Genomic DNA, 6,823 nt, shown 5'->3' with positions numbered 1-6,823 from the left:
TCTCAAATCTAAATTTGCAAGGTCGTGCAAAAGTGCAAATGCCACATAGTTCAAGAAGCACCAAAACAATCGATCAACTACACAACGGTACCCTGACTGGTGGACAAACCCGCTCTCAGCGGGTACCCGACACACCGAATGACTTCACTACGGACGCCCTTGCTCAATCCATCATAGCTGCGTTAATGTTTGCATTGGCTTTTCGTTGTAGATACTTCCACGTTTAAAGGCAGGGCGGGGGGTAAATATTCTCAACGCCGCCGGTGCAGCCTCTGGACGTTCCATGCGTCATCCTTCCACTACCCCAAGCGCCTATGTTCAACGAAAAGACCCGTAAATATGGATCTGGATGCATAGCATGTCAGTAGCAATGCTTTGCGCATAGTTGCAAAGCAACTGAAGCCGGGATTTCTGCCTTTGTTGCAAGCACTACGCAGCATCTAGACAGTGGCATTCAGTGAATTAGACACCTTTGGTATCATTAAACAACAGAAGCAACTAGTCTGGAGTGCTGAGAGACTGCGTCTTGGGGCGCTAAACACACGTGTCTGACAAGACTACACGGGGAATACAGCGGAAGCCACCTGGGGAAGGAGCCCGGGTCATTTCACCTCAACGCTGGTGAAGGAGGTTGCCGCTACCCTTCTTTTCGCCAGGGCAACCTCTGTAACGCCTACTGAGCATGCTGCATTTCCTCGAAGAATTGTCGGGCTGCTGGCTTCTGATGTTGGTTTCCCTTGGCTTCGTATGGTGGTGTCCCGTAGCTTCTGAAGTTGCCCCAACTGTATAGTAAACAAATCACGGTAAGCGCATGCCGCAGCCAATGCATCTGAGACGGGGAATAGACTCAGTTTGAGTCTTCAACAGCTGGTGTCTCTGTGCTAGGACAGTAGTTTCCCGTAGCTTCTGAAGTTGCCCCAACTGTATAGTAAACAAATCACGGTAAGCGCATGCCGCAGCCAATGCATCTGAGACGGGGAATGGACTCAGTCTGAGTCTTCAATAGCTGGTGTCTCTGTGCTAGGACAGAACAGTGCATCTAGGCAGCCCAGTGAGGCACATGATATTAGTTGAGTTTCTTTTGTGAAAGTGCCACTGACACGCCAGGCGAGCGTTCGCAGGGGCCTCCGCGAAGCGCCTGCTTTGTCAGTAGGGTTGACCCACAAACGTCCAGTGGAAACAAACGCGGTGATGTGCAGCCTGCTAGCCCATCCTTTGCTGCGCGACTAGGCATACGAGGTCGTCTCCCCTGTTTGGGGGGAAGCGTGTGCAAGAGGAGCAGATGCAGCATGATCTGCCGAAACTGGGACATATAGTTCTGGTGGAGTGCAGGCTGCCTAGCCAGGGCCACGTAACTGTTCAAAAGTTGTCAACAATTCCACTTCATGCAGAAAAGTGGTGCTCGCACATAGGGTCGCCTCGTACCACTAGTTGTAGCAAGGTGCTACGCATTTCATGTTCCCCCACTCTCACCAGCCACCAGCCGTTAGGCCGCTGTGCTCAGGATGCCTGGGTATGGCTGGGGAAGCCAGCATCTTTTGGAAAGTTCGTTCCTTAAATCTTGGGACCACACTGCAGCTCACGACGTTTCTCTGCTATAGTCGAGGACTCCTTTACTGGAAGCACTGGAAACAGGGACTAGCGCTGAACCACAGTTAGTTATATGAGGGTTTGTCAATATATGTTTTAAGTAAGATCCGCGTCAGAGCATAAATAATTAGCTGCAAGCGGGAGACTGCACGGCTTGCAGCAGACGGCCCATAGAAGACGGAGGAAAGTGAAGACGGCCTGGCCCACTGTTCCCGTAGGATATTGTCAGGTCAACCTGAGCCAACAGCGCAGGGGCAATGCAGAGGCAACCGATATTTGCCGCCTTCCAGCGGTTCTCCTCCGTCTCAGCCGAGGGTCTTCGCGGGCTACAATGGAGTCTAAGATAGGAATTTATAAGCAGTTGACTGCACCTCCTGTCTGCACAGAGAGTGACCTAGGGCTGGCGCAAGGGGGAAGCGGCCCGGCATGGGCTGCAACATACCTTGCTGCAACTCGTCGCACAAGGGAACTACACTGTGTCGCGCCCACTGCTTAGAAGGAACAAAGGCGACCAGCGACCACACCCCCATTGTATTGCCCTGTTAAGTCGTTAGTGGCTTTATCCAATATTCAGCCTTCTTCTCCCGTCGAATAAAGGAAGTGGATCCCAGTCTGCCCTTCGACTGGGATGTGGCGACCACTCGCTGGGCGCCGCTTCATCGGAGTAGTATCACCGTACAAGGGTAACACAATCAGCATCCCCTCTAGACTGAAATATTGTTGCCGCGGAGACGTAAAGGATGCATCGCCGAAGTGGGACGGACACCATGCGATGAAAGGGGAATATATCTCTCGAGATGTGCTTGTCTTCGAAATGTACCGGGAGCGTTACAGTTGTTATCCAGCGTCTTACGTATTAGAAGGTTAGGGGATACCATTGTGGCTGTACCTAGACAAAATCACCACTTTTTCAGATCCCTTCTCGACTATAGAAGCTTTTCAATATGCGCCGCGATCTGGTTGTATCCCTGCGCCGGGAAGGGCAAAAGGCTATGGCACAATCAGAAAAATGAAGTACAGGAAGGCATTATTTGAGCGCTACGCCAACACCCGACAAATATCACGGCACAAGTGCAAGCATGCAAGTACAGAAGGACGGTACCCATGGTTCATTGTGCACTTGCCCGCTGGGGAAGGTAACCAGCTAGGCTGTGAAGAGAGAACTGCAACTAAGGGGTGAAACGGGTGGAACTCCCCGAGAAAAGGGAGTGCCTACGCACCAAAGTAACAAAACAAACCATTTCCACCGCTCCCAGTGGAAAAAGAGAAACGGTGGTTGGATGTGATCCAGCTGTAGTGATTGTAGAAATTGAGGCTGCCACTGGCAGCTCCAGTCAGCAAAAGATATGCGAGAACGGACAGCAGCCGGGCACTAAAACAACGGCGGGGACGTACTTGGTGACACTTCTGCTACTTTGCAATCAACAAGGCCAGAAAATTCGAGATTGCATGGGCGCTAGATAACCAAGCAACAAGTGAACCTACTCTTTGAGAAGAGCCGCCAGAGAGGCTAGCAAAGCCATTAGACAAATTCCTGGGCCCTCCGGCGACGCGCGGAGCAGTGATGGGGCCGCCAGTGGTGACAGCCGCACTTGCAGATTCGCCTCGAGTAATCTCAGCTCTCACCCAAGCTCCCATTAATGTTCAGGATGTCTTAGTGTTGCTTGACACAGGATGAGAGGTGGATATGATATCTCAAGCTAAAACGAGAAGATGCAACTTACTTGCAAATTCGCCGGAGCACTCTCTACGACTACGCTTCGTCGATGTTCAAGACGGGGTACAATAATCTGTGAGAACTGTGAGGGTAAAAAGAGGGCGAATTTGAAAATTTTGGCATATTGCGCATACAGCGCGTGGCCACACAGCAAAGCATAGTCCTAGTCATACTGTATTGCGCAGTCACTACAATGATACTCTATTTGCAACTCTAGAGGTCGATCCGGTTTACTAGAAATAAATCAAGCCCCTTCAAGATAGGAAATAAGGCCATCGGGCTGGGAATGCTTGGTGGAAACCCAGAGACTTCCAGAAGCCTCCAATGACACGCGATGGATACCCGCTGCACCTCACAAAATTCTCCGGCAGAGCAGTTCCAAGCACCATTCCGCGGTACAAGCGCCCCCAAACCTTACAGATGAAAAAGAGCGGCAATATGGCGAGTTGCTGAAAAGACGCAAGCGCAACCGTCAACCAGGGCGTGCGGTCACATCACAATGCTCGAAGAAAAGGGAGCTCAAGTGGCGCATGTGCGTGGTGTTCCAGTTCTTCGATATTGTCGTGGTAAAGCAAGCATTTTACATGCATCAGATCGACTAAGCATTTGACCGTTTGCAAGATGCAGCCGTCTATTTCTCATTTAACTCCATTGGCGCATTTTCGTAGAACAGCACTCATAAACTAAGGTAAGCCAGTTTCCGCTTTGAGCTCGCGGAACACCTGCTTAACTGTGCTGACATCTTAATCATGAGTTCATGGGAGGAATCAATCACTGCTAGATTGTCATTCGCATGGACGAGATGCTCGTGTTCAGCCGGAATGTTCAAGAGTACCTGCAGCACCTGAAGTATGCCATGCAAGCAGCTAGGCGAAAATCAGTTACTTGTCACACCACATGCCTGCTGGCTTTTACGGAAAAAAGCCTGATTTGGCCAAGACAGTGGTGATTCGGGCGTGGCCTCTACAGCTGTGCGGGTGCACAGCTGTAGGCTGAATGGCATGTTCAGCAGCACAGCACAGACGACAACCTCTTCTTGAGCCAGAGACGGTGTGGACTCCGCTGGCTTCCTCCCAGATTCGATACACACAAAGGCTCCGAGCAAGGGTCATGCTTTAGGTAAGCATGACAGCATCAACTCAACAGTTGGGCAAGTTGCCCAATGCTCGTGGGGTGGCCCTGAGATGCTCGACGTACCCGAGTAATATCCCCTCATTTTTCGGGACTGTCAGCATCTGGAGATATGAGGCACATTCGCGCGATCCCCTACTACTGGGGAGTCTAAACGAATTTGGAGGGACAGCTCGAAGGAGTTGACCGGGGGCTGTCCACCATTCACTGGCTGCGACAGCATTTACCCTGGTTAGAAGAGGATTCGCAAATGTTCCAGTTACGAAGATTGGTACCAGGGACCTCTCGAGCAAGGCCAGCAGGTCTGTGTCCTTTGGAGTGGGATAGTACAATGAATGCATTCACTATTGGCCCCACCTCGCTTTTTGCGGGTCTTCTGGCTCAAAAATGTAGTGAGCGGCCAGATGATATGGAGGCTAACTAGGGAAATCGAATAGCAGTAAACGGAAGAAAAGCTATTTAATTCTGAATTTTCCGGGTGGGTGGTGAGGCAATCCGAAACTGAGTAAGCTGGGATATGAATAACGGGTGGTGTAACAGAGATGGTGGCAACCGAGTGCCTGAGTTCGGGTCGTCTTGCCGAATTCTAACTTGCCGGGAAGCTAGTTCCGGCAGCTGATACATATCTGAGGCACCCACAAGCAATGAATAAGTAATATGTAGCAATATTCTCCTGCGGCAAGTTAAGAACATGCGAAAAAAGGCACACTGTGTATTGTGAGTTATACTAACCAGAAAGGGGAAGTATCCTTCCACCAGAAAGCTCCAATTGCAACGATGGACGGGCTCAACAGACGCGCCCCCTTTTCTTCTGCTCAAAGCATTTCAGCATGCAAGTGTCAGAGGTTGATACCCGACGCCTTCAGGTTGCTTCGCTGTCGTTGGTTCACTAGATGAAGGTATCCCACATTGTGGGCCAAGTGAGAAAGCACGTGATGCTAGAACTACCCACACTGCTCAAAATGGCTGCGCTGCTTGGGAAAGTTGAATGTAGTTTTGCTGCAGTGTAAGCGTCATGTGACGACGAACAGCCGTAAGCGAAAGCATTGTTTAGGAGACGAGCAAGCTTAGTGAGTAATCGCTCCGCATTGCCAATTGATGTGGGCAGTTAAGTCTACACTTGCAGTTCTAGAGTAATAACATAGGCCGACCCACGAAAATGATCACCTGAGGCTGCTGAAGGGCGACAATCGCTCCCGCCGCACGGTTTGTCTTTATCGTATCCATGCACAGAAAACAGGCACCCCTGAATCTTATTCGCCTTGCCTATAAGACCTAACTGCAGATGGCAATTTCACGAGGAAGAGCACACGGGGTAGGCTATCATAAGCTGGAGGTGGAGCGAATTATCCCAAGCTCTTCCTCAGGAAACTGCCGTGCGGCATTAGGCCTGCTCTTTCAAGAGATTAACCTTCAAAGGCGCACACTGCTTTGTAAATTAGAAGGCAGCGATCATTTGTCAGAAGGGGGTCTCCGCGACGCTTCAAGGGAAAACAGATGCTTCTCAAGCCTTCGGAAAGCGGAGGCCAGCCAGCAGCATCTAAGCAAGCCAGTGTTTTTACGACTCATCTTCTCTCGTATCTTTTTAATTCCTTACTGCTGTTTCTGTGTATGACGAAATTACCGCCTACAGGCGAACATTGACTGTTGACAGGGTAATTTATGCACCTCCGACTGCAGTTGCCTGCCAACATTAATCAATTTTGCATCAGTGGTAAGGCAACTCATAAGCCCTGGTCTTCTCTTATATGTGTGAGGGCAACCAGAGCATTCGATGGGTGGTCAGGCTTCTTAGGTTCCACGGATGCAACATCTTGCGCCAGTTGTCCTGCTTAACAATGTGCCGCAGCATGGCTCCGCCCTTGTTAGTGGTTGCCACTTTTCCGAGCTTGGGGAGTTCCGAAAGTAAGTAGGGAAGCGCATTATACACAGTCTTACAAAAGTGAGTGGCGTGGGAGAAAGAAATTACAATTGTGGAAACTGCTTCAAGGCGGCAGTTGCTCTAAAGACGCTTTGGAGCAGCACAATTAAAAAAAGCTGCAAGACCACGCTTGCGAAAAGTAGTGCGTTGCAGAGATTTCCCCACACGGGTGGAATTAAGCAGGGAATCACGGGCATTCATTGGACAACCATGTCATTCTACAGAGGAGTGAACCGGTGCTTGAAGGGTTTGACGGTTAAACGCAGACGCCGCTGCCCTCTTACGCTCTGTATTTTTCCTCAGCGTCTTCCAAGGGACTATTGTCAATTTTATCTCATGCGCCCGCATGGGATCTCTAAACGCACTGCCTAACTCCAACTAAGCAACTATTATTTGCTCTATCTGGAAAGCTTTTGCAGTCCTGCAAACACTCCACTGCTTTATGGAGACAACACATAGGCGGA

The sequence above is a fragment of the Eimeria acervulina genome, genomic scaffold (genome assembly GCF_000499425.1).
Source record: "Eimeria acervulina Houghton genomic scaffold, Eah_scaff645, whole genome shotgun sequence".
Lineage (NCBI taxonomy): Eukaryota > Apicomplexa > Conoidasida > Eucoccidiorida > Eimeriidae > Eimeria > Eimeria acervulina.
This window is presented reverse-complemented; position numbering follows the sequence as displayed.